The sequence below is a fragment of the Mustela nivalis genome, assembly GCF_964662115.1.
Source record: "Mustela nivalis genome assembly, chromosome: 11".
NCBI lineage: Eukaryota > Metazoa > Chordata > Mammalia > Carnivora > Mustelidae > Mustela > Mustela nivalis.
The window spans coordinates 81,328,847-81,353,724 of record NC_139030.1 but is presented as its reverse complement, the minus strand read 5'-3'; the positions used below and the strand labels follow the sequence as shown (position 1 = coordinate 81,353,724).

Here is a 24,878-nt window from a genome sequence, read left to right as displayed (position 1 = left end):
TAGTAACTACTTGAAGAGTCTGGGGTCTAGTCCTAGCCTGATTAGGTTTGAGTCCCGGCTTGCTGCGTGGCCTTGGTTAAGTCACGAAACACTTCTGTGTCTTTCTCCATGAAATTAAGGTAGTAATAGCTCTCCTGGGGAGACGTGGGGAGGAAAGGGTTAATATGTGAAAAACACTTAGCATAGTTCCTGGAACACAGTTATCCTTCCCTCAGGGTAAGCTACCATTATTATTAGGTGGAAAAAGTAGCACTTTCAGCTAGAGAATATAATGATTTGTTTGGTGAAAGGTGTTGTGACCACCAGCCAAATATATGGGAATGAACATTAGATCCTGTCTTTATATTCTACACCAAAATAAAGTCCAGCTGCATTAGGAACCATAACAATTGGAGAAAAATATATAGGTCAATTTTAAATGATCTCTGGTAGAGTGGGCCTTTCTAAAAAAATAAAAATGAAAAATAAAATTTAAAAAAAGATAGGAAGAAAACTAGAAGGGAAAGGAATATGGATAGAGTTGATTATATTTAAAAAATTGAACTTCAAAACACAATAAACAAAGCAAAATGAGAACCAACCTGCCCTAAACTATAATAGAAGATAAATAATGAACTAAGAAAAATATTTGCAATTTCTAAAGCAGACCAAAGTGTATTATAGTCTTATTTATTATATTATCTCTTATACTATTATATGCTATCTGTGTAGTAGAGCAAGAATATACTATAATCTCAATGCTGTTATTATACAATAAACAAATCTTATATATGTGAATAAATGTAAATCAATAAATAAATCTTTAACACCTCTGCCAGAAAAAAAAGGCATAGGACGTTATGGATACGTCATTTATAAAATATAAATGACCATGGGGCGCCGGGGTTAAGCCTCTGCCTTCAGCTCGGGTCATGATCCCAGGGTCCTGGGATTGAGCCCCATCCCATATCTGGGCTCTCTGCTCAGCGGGGAGCCTGCTTCCCTCTCTCTCTCTGCCTACTTTCTACCTACTTGTGATCTCTCTGTCAAATAAATAAATAAAATCTTTAAAATATATATATAAATGACCAAAAACTAGGAAGAAGGTGATGAATCTAATGAGTGATTAAAGGGATATGATTTAAAATGAGACAGCATTTTTCACTTCTTAAATTGGCAGTGATTTTTTATTTGTTTTGTTTATGTTACATTTCAAGTTTTTATTTAAATTTTAGTTAGTTAACATAGAGTGTAATATTGGCTTCAGGACCAGAATTCAGTGATTCCTCACTTACATACAATACCCAGTGCTCATCACAGCCAGTGCCAGGTTTAGTCCCCATCACCCATCTAACCCCTCTCCATTTTCTACTTACAATGTGCCTCCTTCTCTCTCTCTCTCTTTTTTGTTTCCCTCCCCATGTTCATGATTTTTAAATGACCATACCACTATGGGAAATGGGCCCTCTCCCAAACTCTTGGCAAAAGTATAAATTGCCTCCACCTCTCTGTAAGGCAAATTTTTAATGCCTATCGGATGTATATAACCTTTGACCTTGCTTTTATCCTTCCTGGAAGTTAATTTAAAAAGATATTCTTTGATGTGAAAAGAAAATAAATTTAACTAAAGAGATACTTTTGCAGCATTTTTAATAATAACAAACAATTCAACCACCTTATGTATCACGTTACTGCTTAAATAAATGTTTACACGTCTTTGGTGGCCTTGAGAATAAACTTCACAATTCTCTGACTCTAAGGAGTGTAGTTGACCAAGGCTCCCAGCTGCGACATTCTGAAATGCCTATTCTGCTTATGGAAAACTGGAGAAATCCAACATCCATACAATATTTTATGGAACAGGCATTCAGGTGATGTGGCAGAAGAACATGTCATGACTTAGATGTTCCAACTCTATAGAGAGGTGTGTGTGTACACACACACACACACACACACACACACAGTTTAACAAATGATATGTATGGTATGATCTCATTAGGAAAGATGGCAAGTGTAAATATATGCAAAGACACAAAATATTAATGTTTTTCTGTCAAAGTGAAATCAGAACTTCTTTTTTTTTCTTTTTCTCACCTATCCAAATTTAATTTTTGCCGTGTAAGAGTTATGTATCACTTTACAAAGAAAAAAATATTTAAGATTCAAAAATGTTAACTGTTTCTTTTTGTTCTTTAACTTGGTTTTTATTTTGCATTTTTATTCATGATCTAATATTCATTTTTTCTTTTGCAATTTAACCTTAGATGTGGAAGGTGACATATTAAAAAAATAACAAATTCCTGACTCAGGATAAGGGTTTGATGTCTATTAAGCATGAATGTTGGTCCTCAAAAGAGTCATTCCCAAAGACTTCATGCATTAAGTTGTTAGATTAGGTGGGTGGTGTTATGGGTGCATATTTTCTTTAAAAATTCTTTTAATGTTGTTGTAAAGTTGTCTTGACTATAAACAACATGGCATTGATGATGTAGCCAATGAGATGACATTCACCTGACTCCGAGGTTTTCCTGTCTGGCCTGGGGGATTTGAGCTAAAGCATATTCTCTTCTCCTGTCCAGGACTGAGCTCTGGTCCTTGGCTTCGTCTTGTTACCTGGAATCAAGTCACTTCCCAGTCAGGGCATTGAGAAGCTTTTGCTTTTGCTCAGAGCCCTGAGGCCTCAGTGTAGGTGTCTTCCCAGCTCAACCATTAGAATGCATCTGCCTGGTCTCCTCCCACCACGACTCTCACCCTAAGGCTCTTCTCGGAGGGGATTTTACTCTTTATGGTGGGAACTAGATCTTCCATCCTCCTATGCTATTTTCTGTCAAAATAATTTTCTAAAAATTCTATCTTAGCTTTTAACAGCCGTGACAAGGTGTGAACAATCCATCTGGAAAACCTCAGTTGACATGTCTGTCTTTAACCTTCTGAGGACAGATTCCATGGTGACCTTGAGATACCTCACAAATGGCCCCCTAAGCTATTAAGAACACTTAAGAGCCCATGTTCACCAGTGGATGCATATGCTTCTAGCTTTGTGTCTCTACATCCTAGTGGAAAAAAGGGCATTTTCCCCCCCTCCCTCTCTCTGGCTTCTCACAACCTCCTGCTACCCCCACCCCTTACCACTCTCTGACCTTTCAACTTTGCACGTCCTATCCCCTGCAGGCACTAGTCAGTGAACCATTGTGTCTCAAGTAGGCAAACCCAAGGTTTCAGTGTCCATCAGAATTACACAATGAAGAGAAGACAGTGCTTCTACCCACCCATAAAATTCTAATTCAGTAGATCTGGATAGTTCTAGCAATGAGGGCTTCGGTGAGTCTTACAGTATAGTGCACATCAAAATAATGTTAGTTTTAGTAAACACACATGCCCAGATGCCAATCCTAGACCACCTGTGTGTAGTAAGTAAAGAAGGGCAAAGATTTGTCTCCTTAGTCACCATTATATCTCAATGTCTAACATACATCAGCAGAATACTCTTGTTTTCCTATATAGACTGAACAGTGTCAGTGGGGATATCATTGACACAGATTAGTGATTTGGGCAACGTGGAAATCCTGCAAAATAGGCATCTGAAAAAATATTAAGCAATTGAATGGGTGATTGGACAAGTCTAAAGTATCCTACTTCTCAAGTAACAAAAAATGTTAAATATTAAAATAGAACAAAGTGGGGGAAGCCTCTTGTGGTAGGCTCCAAAGATGTCCTTATCCTAATTCCTGGAAACTGTGAATACATTACATGGCAAAAGGAAACTTGCACATGTAATTAGGATTTTTTTTGAAGTATAGTCCGCATACAATATTAGTCTCAGGTGTACAACATTACGCTTTAACAACTGTATACATTACAAAACGCTCACTGTGACTAAATTCTCTATGCTGTACTTTCCACTCCTGTGATTTATTTATTTGTTAACTGCAAGTTTGTACCTCTTAGTCCCCTTCACCCATTTTGCCTATCATTCCAGCCCTTCCTTCCCCTTTGGCAACCACCACTTTTCTCTCTATATTCATGAGTTTGTTTCTTTTGCTGTTGTTATTTGTTTGTTTATTCACTTGATTTGTCTTTTAGATTCCACATATAAGTGAGGTCTTTAACTTAAAAAAAATTTTTTTTAAATTTTAATATTTACCCATTGCCTGAACACGAGACTTGTGGCTTTTTTCACCTAGCATCATGCCCTTCTGTTCTATCCATGGTTTTAAAAATTTTAGCTTTGTTAAGGTATAATTGGCATTTAAAATAGGAAGATATTTAAGAATACATCATGGTGTGTAGATAGAGGCATTCATGGGAAAGATTCCCCTTGTCATGTTAACTAACACATCCATCACCTCACATAACTTCTTTTTCTGTAAGAAGCTAGAGAAAGTTCTGCTTCCAAGGGGCTCATGTGATTGGGTCTGGCCCACTGGACAGCCTTCCTTTGCCATAAATGGAACAGTCATGGGGTGACACCTCTCACACTCAAAGGGAAAAAGATAATACAAGGGCAATGGTTTGGGGGAGTCACTTTTAGAATTCTGCCTGCCACAGGGAGCTTTGAGATAGCCCTGGTCAGCATTAAAAGTGATTGTCTACCCAATCCAGGCTTGTCTTAAAAACTATAGGCAAGCAACCGTGGGAGTTCCGTGTCAGAATGGGCCATATCCTGTATTATCTGTGCATGAACAAAAAAAGGGATCTTGGGTTATTGTGGTGGGATGTGGGAGGTTGAAATTAAAAGGAAAACTAACGTCATTCACTTGTTTTAATCATTAGGACTTTCTGTTTTATATTTCCTTGATTTTTAGATGACCAAATTCCATTAGTATTTACTCAGTCTTGCAGAAATGCCTTATTTTCCTCCCTCCTTGCTCTTCGGCCCTCTCCAGGGTCTGACCACTCCCTTATCAGCAGACTAAAGGGATATACTATTAGCCCCAAATATAATCAAAGTCCCATTGTGAGATCAGATTCCCAAGCAAAACAAAGCACTATAAAGAAAACAGGAAGAAGACCAAATAACAGAACATACGAAATCTTTCCTAAGCAAGTCCTTTATTTTCTCTAAGCAGTGGATTTTTTACTCATTTGATGAGGCTGATTCATTTTTGGTTTAGAAAAAAAAATTGAACTTTAAACAGCCTATCCATTTTCATGTGGCTTAGAAATCTTCTGAGAACCAGCTACTTCTTCAATCTTCTCCCTGAAGCAATTCTTATTCTATTTCTAATCTACAGGGTTTTCTGACTTTCTGTCTTCAAAGTGATTTGGTAGACAGGGGTCACAGAAGCCTCTTCTCACCTCATTTTATTCCCAAGTTCTGCCACACACCCAGAGCCTTTGCTGGAAGTTAGCGCTATTTTTGTCCCATCTGGTTAATGCCAAAGAACAATGCTGTGGTCCTACCGCTGAAGCTCGCAGGAGCATCTGCTAAGTCACTTTTCTAGTCTTCATTTCCTGTTATTTCCTGTCCTGTCTTGCATCTTCCCGAGGTCATCCAATTTGGAATTCCTGACATGTTTTCTGATATTTGTCCATTGCCTGAACAGGAGACTTGTGACTCCTTGCTCTCAAAAGCAAATTGATTGCTGATTGTTGATCTAACATGCCTCTCAACCCATCACCTTCCCCAGGGAAACCTGGACTTATGAATGGGGATATTACATCACAGTCTCATCCATAGCCTGCCTCTTTACCTTTTAAAAAGAAGTGTTCTGGTAAATAAATAAAATCTTTAAAAAAATAAAATAAAAAAAAATAAAAAGAAGCGTTCTGAAAATGTTCACATTGTAAACACGTGAAACAGGCTGTTGAGAATTTAATTCCCATGTATAAGCATGTGAAGCAAGTTCAGAAAATTTGTTCATGATGCACCTGAGGTAGAAATTAGATGATACTCTTTTCCCGTTACCCCTTTGTGCCCCTTGCTCTAAGCTTGTGGTGTTCATTTTGATATAAACATTTTATCAATCATTTGCCAACTTCACATGGCAACTGCTGGTGTTGGTTATTTGATAGTATTTGAAGAATCTGGGAATAGTTGAATTCTCTTTGCTTCTTAAGCATGCCTTTCCCCGACAGGGTTCTCCAGGTAATAAGACAGATGAGAACCTATTTATCATTTTGTAAATTATCCCAGGGCTCAATTTCTGTATCACAATGGAGCACTCTGGAAGAGCTCAGAAGCCACCCCTCTGCTCCCCAGACTGGAGAGCACCTGAATGGGGAGGCAGGGAGGGCCAGAGGACAAGATGGCTAGGTCTGTTCAAGCACTTGAGCTCTGCCTCTCCTGACCCAGCTAGCTGTAATAAGAAAGGAAACAGGGAGTACAAGATTTTGTGAACCACCTTCCTCCAGCCTGCTGCTTTTTCACTGCCAGCCTTCTCTCCCTCTATAAAATAGGTCAAGTTCTTTCCTCTCTTTGGACCCTATATTTGTTAATAATGATCTTCCCCGACAAAGCCACTTCCTCCTCAACTTCAGGTCATAACTCAAATGTCACCTCCTCTGAAAACTCTTCCTCTACCATCCTCGCCAAAGCCTCATTCCTGGCCCTCTCCACATAGGAACCTGTTTCATATCCTTGGTAGCACTCACTCACAAAGTGTGTGTTCATTGCCTGCCTCCTCTCAATAGAACATCAGGGGTTCTGTCTTATTCATTGCTGTATCTCCAGAACCTAAAACAGTGCTTGGCTCCTGACAGAAGCTCAGCAAGTACTAGCTGAGCAGTTGCCAGTGACCCCCTGCCCCAGTGAACATAATCTAATCAATGTCTTGAAATCTGGCCAATCCTGTTAGCATTACCTCTTCTAAGAGAAGAATAAGGACGATGGTGGAAAGTCTTCGTATTAGTTTTCTATTGCTGCATCCATAGCAAATTGTGCCCCAAAGTCATGGCTTGAGACAATGAACATTGATTATCTCAGTTTTGGGGGTCAGGAACTCAGAACTGGCTCAGCTGGATGGTTCTTGTTCTGGGTCTCTCATGAGGTTGCAGTCAAGAGGTCAGCTGGAGTTACAGCCATTTAAAGGGTCAAGGGCGCTGAATGATCTGCTTCCAGGAAGGCTCATTCACATGGCTGTTGGCCAGAGCCTCACTCCTTCCCCATATAGGCCTTGCTATAAGGCTCTGTAAGTGTCTTAAAAACCAGAAAGTCAGCTCCCCTAGAACCTATGATACAGAGAGAAAAGCTGAAGCTACAAAGTCTTTTATGATCTACCTTTGAAAGTGACATACCATCATCCTCCACAGTCTATGGTCACACATTCTAATCCTGGTATAATATGAGAGGGGACTACACAAGGGTGTGAATACTGAGAGGTGAGGAGCTTTAGGGACTTTCTAGGAAATTATGTACCACACTTTTCTTTGCCCATTGCTTCAATTTTTCTGTCTGCAGAACCAACTTGCTGTGGTAGACTGGATTAGCACAGACCAGGGGAAGGGAAGTCTGGAACTTAATCACTGTAAGGTTGTGGGTGGAGTGAGCCTGTGAGCAAGGTGAAGAAAAACTTTTAAGTTTGGCAGGAAGCGCAAAGTATCTGCAGGAAATGACAACAGAGAACAGTGTCAATTGTAGAATATTGTCAAAAAGACATGAAGGAAGTAACACAATGGACAAAAGGGCAGCAATAAGTGGATAGAGTCCAGCAATGGAGATCCATAAGCAAACTATATTTGAAGATTGAGGCAGAAAGACATTGAAATCCAGAAAGTGGAGTATCAAGTTGGAACTCCATTCCTTTTTTTCTTTTTTAAAGATTTTATTTACTTTAGGAAGAGACAGAAGGGAAAGAAGGATGAGGGGCAGAGGCAGAAGGAGAGAGAGAGAAACCCAAGCAGACTTTGCATGCAGCGCGCAGCCAGACCCAGGGCTGGATCCCAAGACTCTGACTTGAACCAAAGTTAGGAGTTTAATGCTTAACCAACTGAGACACCCAGGTGCCCCTTGAACTCCATTCTTTTTTTTTTTTTTTAATAAACATATATTTTTATCCCCAGGCGTACAGGTCTGTGAATCGCCAGGTTTACACACTTCACAGCACTCACCAGAGCACATACCCTCCCCAATGTCCATAACCCTACCCCCCTTCTCCCAACCCCCCTCCCCCCAGCAATCCTCAGTTTGTTTTGTGAGATTCAGAGACATTTATGGTTTGTCTCCCTCCCAATCCCATCTTGTTTCATTTATTCTTCTCCTACCCCCTTAACCCCCCATGTTGCATCTCTACTTCCTCATATCAGGGAGACCATATGATAGTTGTCTTTCTCCAATTGACTTATTTCGCTAAGCATGATACCCTCTAGTTCCATCCACGTCATCACAAATGGCAAGATTTCATTTCTTTTGATGGCTGCATGGTATTCCATTGTGTATATATACCACATCTTCTTTATCCATTCATCTGTTGATGGGCATCTAGGTTCTTTCCATAGTTTGATTATTGTAGACATTGCTGCTATAAACATTCGGGTGCACGTGCCCCTTTGGATCACTACGTTTGTATCTTTAGGGTAAATACCCAGTAGTGCAATTGCTGGTTCGTAGGGTAGATCTATTTTCAACACTTTGAGGAATCTCCATGCTGTTTTCCAGAGTGGTTGCACCAGCTTGCATTCCCACCAACAGTGTAGGAGGGTTCCCCTTTCTCCACATTCTCGCCAGCATCTGTCATTTCCTGACTTGTTAATTTTAGCCATTCTGACTGGTGTGAGGTTTTGATTTGTATTTCCCTGAGGCTGAGTGATGTGGAGCACTTTTTCATGTGTGTTGTGTGTGTGTTTCATGTGTGTTGGCCATCTGGATGTCTTCTTTGCAGAAATGTCTGTTCATGTCTTCTGCCCATTTCTTGATTGGATTATTTGTTCTTTGGGTGTTGAGTTTGCTAAGTTCTTTATAGATTTTGGACACTAGCCTTTTATCTGATATGTCATTTGCAAATATCTTCTCCCATTCTGTCAGTTGTCTTTTGGTTTTGTTAACTGTTTCCTTTGCTGTGCAAAAGCTTTTGATCTTGATGAAATCCCAATAGTTCATTTTTGCCCTTGCTTTCCTTGCCTTTGACGATGTTCCTAGGAAGATATTGCTGCGGCTGAGGTCGAAGAGGTTGCTGCCTGTATTCTTCTCAAGGATTTTGATGGAATCCTTTCTCACATTGAGGTCCTTCATCCATTTTTAGTCTATTTTCATGTGTGGTGTAAGGAAATAGTCCAATTTCATTTTTCTGCATATGGCTGTCCAATTTTCCCCACACCATTTATTGAAGAGCCTGTCTTTTTTTGAATTCCATTCTTAAGGTATCAGAATAGGACTCTGAAGCCAGAGAGAGTGCCATCAAGGTCTTTACTGGTTCTTTGTCATCCTCCATTCTGTTGCCCTCAAAAATGATTCCAAAGGTCACTGCTCACTGCCGTTTCCTGAATCACAGGTTTCCTGTCTCTTAGTTTACTGAGAAAGTTGAAATCAAGGTTCTTTCTTTATTGACTCCCTTCCTGAAGCCAAGAGATTTGTGCAAATCTCTGTCATACTAAACAAAAGCAACAAAACTTTCCTTTACATTGATAAAACACTAGGAACTGTCCAATATCTTTACTCCACACAGAGGTCAGAGCCCAGCATTTCTTTTCTTCATGCCCCATTTCTTCTGAGATGTGGCTCATTTCCTACTATTTTGATAGAACTCTCAGTTAGGTCACCAACAGCTCTCCTTACTTTACCACAAAAGTGGTCTGAGCCCTTTTCATGTAGGGTCTCTCTGTTACATCCAACAGGACACCACAGACCACATCTTCTTTATGGAGCTCTTTTAACATTTGACATTCATGTCATCTCTCTACACTGACCTCCTCCTTTTGGAAAAGCTCCCTAATGCTTTGCTTTTGGATCACTGCTCTTTTCACTCTACAAGCCCTGTCACTTTCACAATTGAAACTGAGACTTAGATGCTTATAATGGTCACCTAGATCTCCCAGGCCAGAAGCTTCAGATTCCTAGAACAGTCTATCTGACTTCTCCACCTGGATATCTCCAGACACAGCACCATTAATTGCCTAAAACATAACATCAGTGTCCTCCCTAAATCTGTTTCTCATACACATTTTTTCTCATTGGCTGGCAGAACCAGCTAGCTAAGTCCATACTAGAAAGAAAAGTGTCATCTGTGTTAGCTTGCTTTCCATCTTTCTCCCATTCAATCAGACATCACACCTGTCAGGTTGACATATATATATATTTTTTAAAGATTTTATTTATTTATTTGACAGACAGAGATCACAAGTAGGCAGAAAGGCAGGCAGAGAGAGGAGGAAGCAGGCTCCCTGCTGAGCAGAGAGCCCGAAGCAGGGCTCGATCCCAGAACCCCGAGATCATGACCTGAGCCGAAGGCAGCGGCTTAACCCACTGAGCCACCCAGGCGCCCCCAGGTTGACATCTTGAATGTTTCTCTCCATCTCCATCTCCATCTCCATCTCCATCACCATCTCCATCTCCATCTCCATCTCCTTTCCCGTACCCTAGTTCAGGCTATCATAATCTGTCTCTTGATTGAGGTAGTGGGCTCCTATTTGGTCTCCCCACATCTCTTTAACTCCCCTTGAAACTTTCTTTCACAGAGCTGCCAGAGTACTCTATCTACAAACACAAAGTTGACTGTGTCATGGGCTGAAACCCTTTGATTGTTTCCCCATTGTCATGAGTCTGAAGTAAAACTTTTTTCACATTACATACAAGATGGTTTGGGAGTTGGTACTGCCTTCCTGCCTTTCTAATTCCCTCTTCTTGTATTTCCATTAATCCCAAGTAGCATGTACTTGCATGTACATGCCCTCTTTTCTTTTTCCTTCCTTTTCGTAATACTAAGACTTTTGTGGAATACATGTTTCCGTTTTTCCTGACTAATCCCTATGAGTCCAGGTAACCTCACCCAGAGCTCCATGAATACTCTCCCTTCTGCTGTTATATTCATCCCTGTCTCCCCAGAGACTCACAGCTCCTTGAGGTCAGAGTTTGGGCCTTTTGTCACTGCATCCTCAATACCTTGCCCAGTACTTGGCACATCAGAGGCCTCATTAACATCTTTGTTGATTAATGGAATGAACTGTCTGAGGGGCCTTTCCCCAACTTTACACTATAATATCAGAACAGAAAATGTCTTCTGCCATGCCTTAGAGCAATTAACAAAAGATGAATGTTTTCAAGGACTCAGTCCCAAATGTCACCTAGATATTCCATGACCTTGCAGGTGCCAGAAGAGCTGAGGCAAGAAAGCAGCATTGTGTCTTAGGAAGCGACATCTCTGGGCAGTGACATGCATATGGATGTTCCAGAGCTAACGTATGCAGAGGTCAGAAGGGCTGAAGAAAACCCACAATAACCTAGAAGCGAAAGCACATCTGAATAAAATGCTACACTTGTCAGCCTTTGTTACAAGAAGGTCTGGTTATGTGATTGAGTTCTTGTCACCAAGATTTCAGGGGGAACTGTGTGTTAAATTTGTATACATTGTCCTTAAATGGAGTGTATGCTCTTCCCGTTTCCTTCCTTCTTCTGGTTGGAACATGAACATGTTTACTGGAACTGAGGCCACCATCTTGGACCATGAACTAACAATGAACGCAGGCCGCTGAGGGAAATACAAGAAGACAGGAAGTCAGGGTCAGTGACACTTACAACTCTATATTGACCTAAGGACACTTATTTCAAACTTTTATATAAAAGAGAAATATAGTTCTTGTTGAAACTATTTTTTGGTTACATGTAACCAAAGCTAATCATAAGAAATATAGGCAGTTTATACAATGTTCCTCCAGAATTGTGAATTCTTAACATCTTAACTATATTCCTGGACTTGAAGGTATAATATTTTTACTTATTCAAGATTTTACTCATTTAAGATTTGTAGAATAAGAGGCATCCAAACAGCAAAGTGAGCTTAGGAATAGAAAACATTTTCAGGGTGCCTGGGTGGCACAGTTGGTTTTGGCTCAGGTCATGATGTCAGGGAGATAGAACTCCATGTGGGGCTCCATGCTCAGAGGACAGTCTGCTTAAGATGCTCTCTCTCCACCCTTCCCTCCACTCACTCTTCCTCTTTAAAATAAATAAATAATATATTATCAAAAAACCACAACATTTTCAACAAGTATCATAGGAAGACTCTGATATTTGAAGACAAATAATGCTGGTGAATGCTCTCATGGTTTCTGATGGGGTCATAATTTCTTCATGCTAGCCAATACTCTCTCCTCCCAGGATTGTCTATGTATTTAACTCAGTTGAGTGTGGTGTAGAGGCAAAACTGTCCAATGAAGGAACTGGGATGGTAAATCTGAGGCTGCCAGATCAGTTTTGGGGTGAAGAGTTTCCTGGAATAGTCAAGGAGCCCAGAAAGCTCCAGACCATAACAATCCATCTCCTGAAAACATTTTGCTACTCAGAGATGTATCTGAATTAACAGTCCCTGAAAAGCTGCAAATGCAACCATCATCCATATGATATAGTTGGTGTTAATTGCTTAAATCAGACCAATAATTAGCAGTGGCCAGTTGCAAAGGAATGGCGTTTGCAAGAAGGCAGTGGTAGGAAGGAAAAAGATGTTGGTTCATGTGGGAGAAGGCAGGCTTGAATGGGACTTGGCAGCTCAGAGTCTGAAAAACTGGGAGGAGAAGAACATAAGAGGACTGGGAAAGACTGATCCCATTCCCAATTTGGTTCCATCAGGGCCAGTGTGCACTTAAAATCATCTCGATGCTGCCCTGGCATGTCTTTGGAGCCTGGGAATGCCAGACCTGGTGTCAGGATTTGTTTAGAGGCTGTAAATCATGGCCTACACTGGGTTGGCCCTGGGCCTATTGGCTGATGATGGTGACCATTTACTGAGTCCTATTGGTGAGGAAACTGAGGCTTAGTTAATTTAGGTAATTCACGAGCGTCCCAAATAACCAACCTGACCCTAGTTGGTATGAACCTCCAAATGCAGATATCCTTAGTACAGAGCAGCCAAAGCCCTTCCCATCCCATCCCGCAGCTGGTGGAACAACAAGAAACAGCAAGGGAAAAGAGGTACTAGCTTTCTGTTGCAAAAGAATGCATAGAGATAGCCAGATTCCTCCTCCCACATGACCTCTCCCCCTTGGTTCCCTCACGACTTCTCCTTCTATCTTGTCTATTGTTCTTGGAAATTTTCACTGCTTCCCAAAGCTGGCTGCTCAGGGCACTTCTGGAAATAAGTTTTCTAGGCCCCAACTCAGGAGATTCGAAATCTGACAGCTTTGGTGATTGTGATCTGCAGCCCAGACTGAGGATGGAAGGGGTTGGGTGAAGGAGAAGCCCCAGACAGTTCCTTCTCAGATGCAAAGGTCTCCAGTGTGTGCAAATTCTTTATGATCAAAAAAACAAAAAAAAAAAAACAAAAACAAACAAAAAACAAACAAACAAAAAAAACCCAAACACCACCCTTGTGTAAAACCAATAAGATGAGTTGAGAGAAACCTCATTTTCTGTTCCATGGCTGATGATAAAAATTTAATTATTTCAATAGACCAGGAAACTAGATGAAAACCAAGCCTTTCTTAAAATGCTTCCTAGGTTTCTTGAAAAAGTTTATTCCCCTTGGATAATAGGGAAGCAATCACGCTTAATTAGGAAAACATAGAAAACATAGAAAAGCTGGTAAAATCTGTCTTGGGCTTCCTTCACTTTTGCTTTCCTGAACAGGTGCCCAGGATTCTTATTTGGCTCCAAGATGCTCCAAACCCTGCTTCCTAACCTGGTGCTTTACAGGGAATGCATCCTACTCCTCTCTCCACCTTCTTCACCCCAGACCCAACTCAAATCTAAATATCCTCATGTTCACTTAGGCCTAGAGAGCAGTCACTTGCAAAGCAAGTTAATGAGTGGATGCCCTTTATAGCATAAGTATATGACATATAGTGTCATACTTCCTGAGCTCTTTGTCACCCACTCTATTGGTTGATGATCTTAGTAAGAGGCCAGATGCTGAGGAACTCAATAATTTCTCTTAAGAAGAATCAAGAATTGATGAAAGACTCTAACCCAAGAAGCTTGGTATGTTTAAAATCTAGTTTCTGGTGAATAAAGATGAACGTGTAGACAAGGACAAGAAGTCAGTTTTTCAGTGTTACCTTGAATCTATCATCTCAAAGTATTTTTTTAAAAAGTAACTTTTTAAAAAGATTTTATTTATTTATTTGAGAGAGAGACAATGAGAGAGAGCATGAGCGAGGAGAAGGTCAGAGGGAGAAGCAGACTCCCCGTAGAGCTGGGAGCCCGATGCGGGACTGTTCAAGCAAAGTGGCAGTCATCTGTTCTTGCATGAGTATTCACAAATGGTAGAAAGAAGAGCAGAATGGCCTCCTGATCATTCCTACTCAGAGAGAGAAAAAGAGATCTGACATGGGTCATTCAAAGTCAAATCTTATCTAGTTTAAGGATATACACTATGAGTGGGGGGACCAGAAGGTTTGTTTAATGACCACAGAATGTTAGAGTCAGAAGGGATTTTCCAGATTATTTTTCTTGGAAAAATAGGAAAAATTGGTTTGCCACCCCTGACAATTCAGAGGAGGAGGTAGGCCTGATGATTGCTGTGTGTTAAGGATCAAGGAGAGAATTAAACACCATGAAGCAAATGGAGAAGAGCTGGTCCTGGTGTCCCCCAGATCCCACTTGCTTTTCAGTAATCGGCAAAATAGAACCAATTTTTGATGACTGAAGACACTACTGGCATTTCCATAATTATTCATTGATCAAGATACACCACCCTAGATGAAGACCAGACTTACAGAATGGCACATTATACCCATGACATGGTGAACAGCATCAACTGAAAGGCTCCAGAATACCCATCCTGACAGCAGGTATGCATGAATCACAAGTTAACACACATGGTTGCATAAGGCCTCTTTGTGAATATTAGGCAGCTGTAAGACACACTTTCAATTCTTGCGCCACTGGGCTCCCCCATCCCTGTACATCCATAACCTTTTCTCTATTTGGCTATTGTGACTTCAACATTACACAATAACTCAAAGACCTCTGACAACTCACTTCTTCTCTGCCTCAGCTTCAGTTGCCAACACATACTTGCTGTGACACTCACTCTTTGAAAGTTGATCTTGCCATGTAGGCTTTTATTCTTAATTCAAACATTCCCATAAATCACAGTACTAGATTTTTTCCCCATGACCTACACTTTGTGTTTATAATAAAGCTGTTATTTTAGGAGCATATTGAAAATGGGCCCAAAGCACCAAACCTGCAAAGTTCAACCCCCTGAATATAAGACAGGAGTTTGGTCTGTTCTTGGACCTTCTTGGTGTTGGCCGGAGATGTGGGTTTTGAAAGATGGTGCTCTAACTTCTCACCAGGCAGACTCCAGCCTTCAGTGGGAGTTGTTGGAGGCCTGACAGCCATTGCAGACTTCTGGGGTAGATGCCTAGCTGTGCTGTTGTGAAATATTGCCATGGCTGGATGGTTCTCTTATCTATCAATTTTTTATCAGATGAAAATATAATCTTTTCCCTTTTGTATCATGTATCTCAAAGCAGATTCATACTCAATGGCCCTTTTTATTCTGCTGCCATGAGTAGACATGAAGAAGATGAAGGCATGAAGCTTTCTTGGGTGTTTATAACATGATGACTCCCACTCACCTCTTAAACGTCATAATTTCTTTACCACCATCTGCCAGGAGGCCATCAGGACAAATCCCATCAGCCACCATTCAAAAGCTAGGACCCTCCCCCACATATAACACTATTCATCCTCTATGTGGTTTCATCTCCCACTCCTTCCTACAGAGCAAAGCCTACCCATGGAATACCCTGGAACTCACTTCTTTCATCCTCTTACCCTTTCTGAATCCTGGATGCACCCCAAAGGCTCTGCTTGCCGCATAGCTCTCTTGTTGTGGTGGCAGTTCTAGCTCATTCAGCCCTTCATTCTGGTGTTGTCCTTGTTCCTATTATTCTGCTCCCAAGCCACCATCTTATCTCTTCCCTCCACTTCTCTCACTTCTAAGGTTCATTCCGTCAGACTAAATAACTTGCTACACTCTTTTCTGTAGGCATCTATAAACTCCAGAGTTGCTCACCCTTGTTTCTAGAAAAGTTTGGCTTCTAGATCACAGTCATTCTCCAATGCCACATTTATCATGATACTTGAGGATTTTGTTACTCACTTAGATAACTCTTCTAAGTCCTAGCCTCGGAGGTCCTTGGTCTTTTTTCAAATGACTATGTACCCCATCCACAAATCTCATGGTCTTAGCCTTGTCACATGGTTACAGTCATTCACTGTACAATCCCATATGCTCAACTCAGGTACCTCCTCTGCTGACCACATTCTTCTAGCTTTGAGCTCACTCCCTCAAGTATCTTACCTTCAACCAGTCTTCAATTCTGTTGGGACTGCAATAGGTTCCAATTGCTGCTGTAACAAATTACCACACATTTAGTGGCTTAAAACAACACAAATGTATTACTTTACAATTCCAGAGCACAGATGTCAGAAATCAGTTTCACTGGGTTTAAGTCATGGTGTCATCAGAACTATTTCCTTCCAGAGGCTCTGAGAGGAGCATCCATTTCCTTGACATCTTCAACAAGTGACCACTCGTGCTCCTTGGCTTGTGGCCTCTTCCTCTATCTTCAAAGTACATCCTTCCAATCTCTGCCTCTGACATTACATTGCCTTCCTCTCTGGCACTGACTCTCCTGTTTCCTTCTTATAAGGACTCTGATTACATTGTGTCTACCTGGATACTCCAGAATTATCTTCCCATCTCAAGATCCTTAACTCAGTTACATTTACCAAGTCCCTTTTGCCATAGAAGGTAACATTCACAGGTTCATGAGATCAGGATGTGGACATCATTGAGGGGGGTATTATTCAGCCTACCATGGGAACCTATAATTCAATGGTCCTACCACCTTTGCTCATTCTCCTGCTTCCTCAAAACTTTCTTACCCTGCTTAGATCCATGGCAAGCATCATGACCAATCTCCTACGTATATCCTAGACTCTTTTGTGTCTCTCTTCTTTCATTGTACTTGCCTGAAAACTCTCAATTTGCCCAATGCAACTCTGAATTTTGAAAGCCTAAAACTGATGATTTAAAATTCCTAACCACTAAATTTATATGACTCAACCCAGCCCACCATATTTCTCTGGTCTCTTCATTTACCCTTACTCTAGATGATTATTATACTCTCTCCCTTTTTGGCTGATATACTTGCTTTTTATTTCACTCAAAGATGGAGTGATGGGGAGTCTCCCACCAGTCAGCAACCAACTGGCCTCTCTCTGTGCACATAGTGTCTTCCCTCTAGTACCTCCTCCCTCCTTCTAGCGGAAGGATGAGGTTATTCTTGAGAAAGACTAAATTCACTCCTCCTCCTAGCTCCTGGGTCCCATCCCTCTTCCCAGGACATTATACTAGGATTATTCTCCCTCTAGCATACACTTTTATCTCTACTGTGCTACTGTATCCTTCCTGTCAGTATTTAATACTATAACATTTCCCAACTTAAAACAAAACAGCACTGCTTTGACGCCCTCCTCTATATATCACCATTTGTCTGTTCTCTCTCTACCAAAACTCAGCGAAAGATTTGTCTACACCAGCTTTCTCTACTTCTTCTCCTTTAGTGATGCTACTGGCACTTATGGTGTGAATTTTAAAGAGCTTTGTAAAAACAATACAAATGAATTATTTCACAGTTTCTGTAGGTCAGAAATTCATGCATAGTATGTCTAGATTTGCTCAGAGGGTCACAGGGATGAAATCAAGATGTTGGCCAGGACTGTGGTCTCGTCTGGGTTTAGAGTTCTGTTCCAAGCTCACTGATTGTTGGTAGAATTCAGATTTTTGTGGTCAACAGGCATGAGGTCCTATTTTTTTTTTCTAGCCATTGTCAGAGGACCTCTCTCATTTCCTAGAGGTACCCACAGTTCCTTTCCTGTGACCTCCATAAATATTGTACTTTTTGTGGGCCAGTTGGATGTGTCTCTCTGATTTCTTCTTTTCTAATTAATGGGAGAAAATTCTACTTTTAAGGAGCTTAAGTGATTAAGTAGGGTCTACCCAAATAATCTCCTTAAAAGCCAACTTATATGAGAACTTACTTACTTTAGCAAATTTCACAATAGTACTTTAGTATTTAGTATTTATATTAGTGATTGAGTGAATAACTGGGAGAATGTATGTGTACCTGGGGCCAGAATTTGGGTGGTGATCTTAGAATTCTGTAAACTCCAGGTGGACAGATTACAAAAAAAAAAAAAAAAAGAAAGAAAGAAAGAAAAATCCTTTCTTTCAGGCTGATGAAGCCCAACCAGGGTGGAGGACTTGGCCAGTGAAGCTCCAGATTTGATACCCACTTGCCCCAAAGTGAGCTGCTTTTGTGCATTCTCTTCATGGCAGCCCTGCTTTCTCCCATGTGCTCTAATGTCTTACCATACTACAAAAATCACCCTTTTCAACATCAACTGTGATTTCCATGTTCCCAAATCCAATGCTCTGTTCTCATTATTCCTGTTATGAATTGAATGTGTGTCCATAAAATTTATAAGTTGAAGCCCTAATCCCTCAATGCAATGGTATTATGAAGTACTTTTGAGCGGAAATTAGGTTTTTATGAGACCATACAGGTGGAGATCTCATGATGGAATTAGTGGCTCTACAAGAGGAAGAAGAGACACCATCATTTCTTCTCTGCCATCTGAAGACAAAGTAAGAAGGTGGCCATCTACAAACCAGGAAATGAGCCCTCAATAGGAACTAAATATGCTTGCACCTTGATCTTAGAATTCCCAGCCTCCAGAACTGTGAGAAATGAATGTCTGTTGCTGAAGCCACTAGCCTGTGTTATTTGGTTATAGCAGCCTGAGCTGACTGAGATAATATTTGACCTACAGCATCAGTATACCTCTCTCTTCCTCAGGACACACTTTCTTCTCTTAACTTTTGGACACTATTCTTTGATTCTTCTTCCACATGTTTAGCTATTCTTTGTTAGTCTTATTTACTTATTTCTATTCACTCTCTCTGCAAATCTTTGGGACTCCTTAGGGCTCAGTCCTTAGATTTCTTCTCCATCTAGACTTACCTTGACTCTAGACTTAGTCTATGCCAAATGTGTATCTTCTGCTCACATTTATATATCCATCTGGCTCCCAGACATGTTGGACTTTTCTAACTAGACTATCTTGAGTATAGCATGTCCCAAATCAAGCTCATGCATCATCCCATGACAAAAACCAATTATAAAAACAACTTAAAAATCTATTTTGAAATGTTCCTTTTAAATAAATGACATTTTTGTAGGCTAAACCTCAAAATCATTCCTCAGTGTGTTCTTCCGTCATTTCCACATCCAATATGAGCAAATCCCACTGATTCAATCTTCAGAAATATGTCCAGAATCTAACCATTGGACCCAAGGCATTATCATCTTAGCCTGGATTACAGCACTAGACTTCTAAAAGGTCTTCTTGTTTCTCCTTATGCTTCTCTATGGTCATTTTTCCTCATAGCAAACAGAGTTAACCTTTTAATAAATACATTACATCTGCTCAAGGACTGCAGTGGTTTCCCACTCAGAGGAAAAGCCAAAATCCTTTCAAAGGCCTCCATGGCCCTAGATTTCTGTAACATCATTGCCAACCATTCCTTCCCCAACTCCCTCTGCTCTCGTCCTGCTGGCCCTTGTGCTATTCCTGAATGCTCTAGTTGAAATCTTTCTTCAGAATCTTCACTCCTACTGAAACCCCTACTTGAACTATCTTTCCTGCCAGATTATTGCATAGCATATTTTCTCTCTTTAGGACTTTGTTCAAAAGTTACCCTCTCTGGCACATTCTATCCTGCATCTTGCTTTTTCTTGATTTATCACCATTGGATGCACAGCATTTTATTTATCGGGTTTGTATCATCCAACCGTCTGTCTACTGTAACATGTTCATGAAGGTAAAGAGTTGTTTTTTTTGTTCATTGACAGATTCTTAGTGACTTAACAGAGAAGTTCCAGTAAACATGTTGCCCAAGTAAATACATTTTACATATCACAACTTTTTGAAATTAATGCAAGTAATGAAATTAATAACTGGAATAAGGTTGTTGTATCATTCTAACAAAACACTAGATGGAAAAGATTTCTCAGGTAAAAATTATTTGTGTCATGGAATATTTAATGATGACAATCTGCATTACATTCTTTCTTACCAAATAAGTAAAAGTATTTTAAAAGCTTCCAATGAACCAACTTTTGGTTTCTACTGACTCAGAGCTGGTTCTGTTATAGCCATTAAACCAAGATTACTCATAGCCCCCAAAATTATTTTCAATCTGGTATTTAGTACTGAAGTTAGAGCAATTATCAAAACTAGTTTTTACACAGAGCAGCGGGTTCCCTTTGGAAAACACATTCCCACTTATCAAAAAATGACGTTTACTCAAGGGATTTGAACATCATGTCCCTAATACCAGCCCTCCTCTTAAAGGGAATTTGGAAAGAGCCCCCTTTTTCATGTTGACAGGCTCCAGATTTGAATTACTCATCAAAAGATTGATCACGATTAGCCAAATGCAAAAGACTCAAAGTATGAAATCATGAATTCTAACTACCAGAATTTGAGACTTCTTAAATTCACATTGGTGTCTTGGCAGTCAATTTATGATATGCATAAACAAGAACTCATTTTCCTGTAATTTGAATATGGCATTCATGCCAAAAAATCGTAGCATCAATTTTTGAAAGGCACTCTGGAACTAAATGAAATCTTTAAAATTCTTGGTTCAAGCTTAATAAAGTTACCAAAAGTGTCTCGCCTTTAAAAAGTTTGGCAATAAGTAATTTAAAATTTTGCATGTCCTGTGGTTTATAAATTTTGCTTCAAGAACTTTCTTCTAAAAAAATAGTTTTGTAAATAGAATTGAAATGGAAAATGTACAGGCTTTGTGAGCAGACAGACCTGGGTTTGGACACTGGCACCAATATTAATATGCACTTGTGTAACATCCTTTGTTTCCACGTTCGCCTCTGTAAGATAAAAATAACATCATACATCTTCCAGGATTGTTATGAGAATTAGGATGGTTAGAAATATAGTCCCTTAGGCAGGTTTATATGTGGTATATACACAAATGGAGTATTATTCAATCAGATAAAAGAATGAAGTATTGATACATGCTACAACGCAGATGAACGTTGAAAACATTTTGCTAAGTGAGAGATGTCAGACACGACATCACATATTTATGACTCCATTTATATGAAACATCTAGAATAAGTAAAACTACAGAGACAGAAAGTAGATGAGTTGTTTCCATGACTGGGAGGAGAGAGGAATGGGAAGTGATTGCTTAATGGGTATGGGATTTCCTTCTGGTTTTTTTTTTTTTTTTCAGCATAAAAGTATTTATTGTTTTTTGCATCACACCCAGTGCTCCATGCAATCTGTGCCCTCTACAATACCCACCACCTGATTCCCCCAACCTCCCACTTCAAACCCCTCAGATTGTTTTTCAGAGTTCATAGTATCTCATGGTTCACTTCCCCTTCCAATTTCCCTTAATTCCCTTCTCCTTTCTAACTCCCCTTGTCCTCCATGCTATTTGTTATACTCCACAAGTAAGAGAAACCATATGATAATTGACTCTGCTTGACTTATTTCACTCAGCATAATCTCTTCCAGTCCCGTCCCTGTTGCTACAAAAGTTGGGTATTCATTCTTTCTGATGGAGCCATAATACTCCATAGTGTATATGGACCACATCTTCCTTATCCATTTGTCTGTTGAAGGGCATCTTGGTTCTTTCCACAGTTTGGCGACCTTGGCCATTGCTGCTATGAACATTGGGGTACAGATGGCTCTTCTTTTCACTACATCTGTATCTTTGGGGTAAATACCCAGTAGTGCAATTGTAGGGTCCTAGGGAAGCTCTATTTTTAATTTCTTGAGGAATCTCCACACTGTTCTCCAAAGTGGCTGCACCAACTTGCATTCCCACCAACAGTGTAAGAGGGTTCCCCTTCTGGGGCTTTAAGAGGGTTCTAGAATCAGACAATGGTAACGGTTGCACAGTATTGCAGATGTGCCTCAGGACACTGAGTTTACACTTTGAAATGCTAAAATGGTAAATTTTATGTTATGTGTATTTTGTTGCAGTAAAAAAAAAAAATTGGTACCAGAAAAAAAAATATTGCAACATTCTGTTCACAGTAAAATTGTACTTACAGACATCTGTATCCACACACACACACACACACACACACACACACACACACACATACACACACACAGGGATCTATACAACAAAATATTGGTGGTGGTTATCTCTGACATCAGGTAATCTGTATTTTTTTAATTTTAAAAGGTAATCTGTATTTTTTTAATTTTTAAAAATACATTTGTATTATTCTTATAATAAATGAAGTTTAAGGGGGAGAACAAGGGGGCAAGGGGGGAATAAATGATTGGGATTAAGGAGTATTTGTCATGATGAGCACTGGGTGATGTATGGAAGTGTTGAATCACTGTATTGTACATCTGACACTAATATTACACTGTTCACTGTATGTTAATTAATTGGAATTAAAGTAAGAACTTAAAAAAAGAAATGAAGTTTAAGAACAATGACAATGAACAATGAGAAAATAAAAGTGCTGAATAAATAAGATGAAAGTAAACCCAAGACTGACTTGCACTGTATGTTTATAAAATAAAAATGTTCAGCATTATTTCATAATTGCTACCTGCCTGAACACAGCTCTGGACTGTGCTTATAGAGCCATTCTGCCTTGTGTACCAGAACTTATAAAGAACTTATAAAGAACCAAATCCCTTCCTTCACATCTAATTTGCAAATCAGCAGAGTGGGCATAAGCCTGGAGAGTAAGCAGGAATAATGGCACATAAATCACAGCATGACAAGATAGCTATAACACTTACCATTATAGTATATATAACTATAAAAACCTCATTAAAAAAAATGTCCCTGTCCTCCTCCCTCCAAAGGAGAGCTCACATACCAGACAGTGAGGTTCCAAGCAAGATATTAGGCAACTCTACTTATAACTGCCTTTATTTCTCTTAATAGCCCCATGAGAAAGAGATCCTTATTTGAATTTTACACACAATAAAATTTGGACTCAGGGTGAGTCCCTTCTTTGGGTTCAGAATGCTTAGCAAATCGTGGACCCAGAATTCAGGCCCTGGCGCATGGGAGCCCACAGCTCATGCTCTGCCCACAGTGACATACAGCCTCTTACTATCAGATGGATGGGGAAGCAGATGCTGTAAGAGGTAACACCACTGGGCTGAGGTCCCAGCAAATGTGTGTTGGACTTGAGATTTGATCCCAAGCTTCCCACTGAGTGAATTTCCATAAAACTCATCTGCCTCCCAGGCATTTCTCAAGGGTGCTGACTACATAGATGCCATTGCTTCAAGAGAGCCATCAGGAAGAACACAATGCAACACAACCTCAAAGAATTAGTGAAAAGATAACTGGCACTTTAGAATAAGTGTGGTTCATGTGCCAAGAGAATAATGGTTCAGCTAAGAATGAAGTTCTGACATGAAGTTATAAAATGTTCCAAGTTGAAGCAGATGCAAAAACTTGATTTCAAACGGTATGATGATGGAGGACAATGCTGATAGGAGATCTACATTAAAATTTGAGCTGTCATACAAAATGAATGAGCCCTCTTAAAGACAGAACAAGACAAAACTTGGTGTGAGCCTTGCAGGCAGATCCCACTGCCAGCCTGGTGAGCCATCCAGAGCCTCTGTTCTGAGGATGTAATCCATCTGTGAGCAGATTTTGATATACGAACCACATTCCCCCTTGGCCTCCACGGTAGGCAAAAGGTGACACTTATCTAGATAATGTTCTCTAAACACATTCATCGGAACGTTTTCAGTGTGGGACTTTTGAGCCTAAAGAGAAAACATTAATCATTTTTCTTCATTTGCAACCGTTCTAACATAGCCGACTAGTCTCCCCAAGGAGCCTATCCTGGTTTCTATTTTGCACGCGCCCGCATGCTTCTGAATACCTTCCGAACCCTGCTCAGAGCCCATCTGGGGGCTCTGCAGAGCCACATGTCAACCAGGTGGCCTTCTTCACCCTCGCTGCCCCGTTGCAGGCCTTGGCACTAAAATTACATTCTGTTCCCACGTTTCTGACCATATCGCCCCTTCTTTAAATAACCGACCTGCTCTTTTTCTTCAATCCATTCGAAATAAATTCAAATTCAGTGACTTGACCTCCCGATTCTTCCATGTGTCACTTCCCTGCTTCTGCCAGCCTGTGCCTCCTGTTCTTGTTTCATCTCACACCTCCCTTCCCTTTTGATCAGTGCCTCCCTGGGCTCCTTCTCGGCGGCTCTTGTAGTTTTGTGCTTGGGCTTTCTCATGTGCTTCCACTCCTGACAGCCCTTATGGAAAGAAACACTTTCCATCTCAGACGCCAGCCTCTCTCTCTACCTTACACTTGCAATTTCTCTAATGCTCACTTCCTTGGTGAAACCCTTCTACACGCTTTGCAGGTGGGGTCACCTCCTTGGGTTCCATTCCCTTACCCCTAACCTGTTCAATGGAACCCTGGAATTCAGTTAACCAAAGGGGGTTTCATACTGATTTGAGTAACTTCAACACACTTCCAAGCAAGGGAATGTAGGCCAGAGAAGCATGGTTTCCTCATTCATTCATTCATTCATTCATTCATTCATTCTTCAACACATTTTCTGAGAAGTTATTATACATCAGACACTATGTTGGGTACTTCCTATGGGTGTGTGTATGTAATTATGATTATGTCATAAAGAGTCACAGCAGAGATTCTGAAACTTCCTTGTCCATGGCACTCTTATTG

General features: G+C 40.3%; 1 long non-coding RNA gene across 1 annotated transcript; it reads right to left on the bottom strand.

The window, feature by feature from the left end:
- Positions 1–11,431: 11,431 nt before the first annotated feature.
- On the bottom strand, positions 11,432–24,557 carry LOC309844486. Its single transcript, XR_014300732.1, has 4 exons — positions 24,220–24,557; positions 20,972–21,039; positions 16,380–16,426; positions 11,432–11,600 (listed from the first exon to the last, which is right to left on the bottom strand). It is a non-coding gene; the product is annotated as an uncharacterized lncRNA (long non-coding RNA).
- Positions 24,558–24,878: the final 321 nt, after the last annotated feature.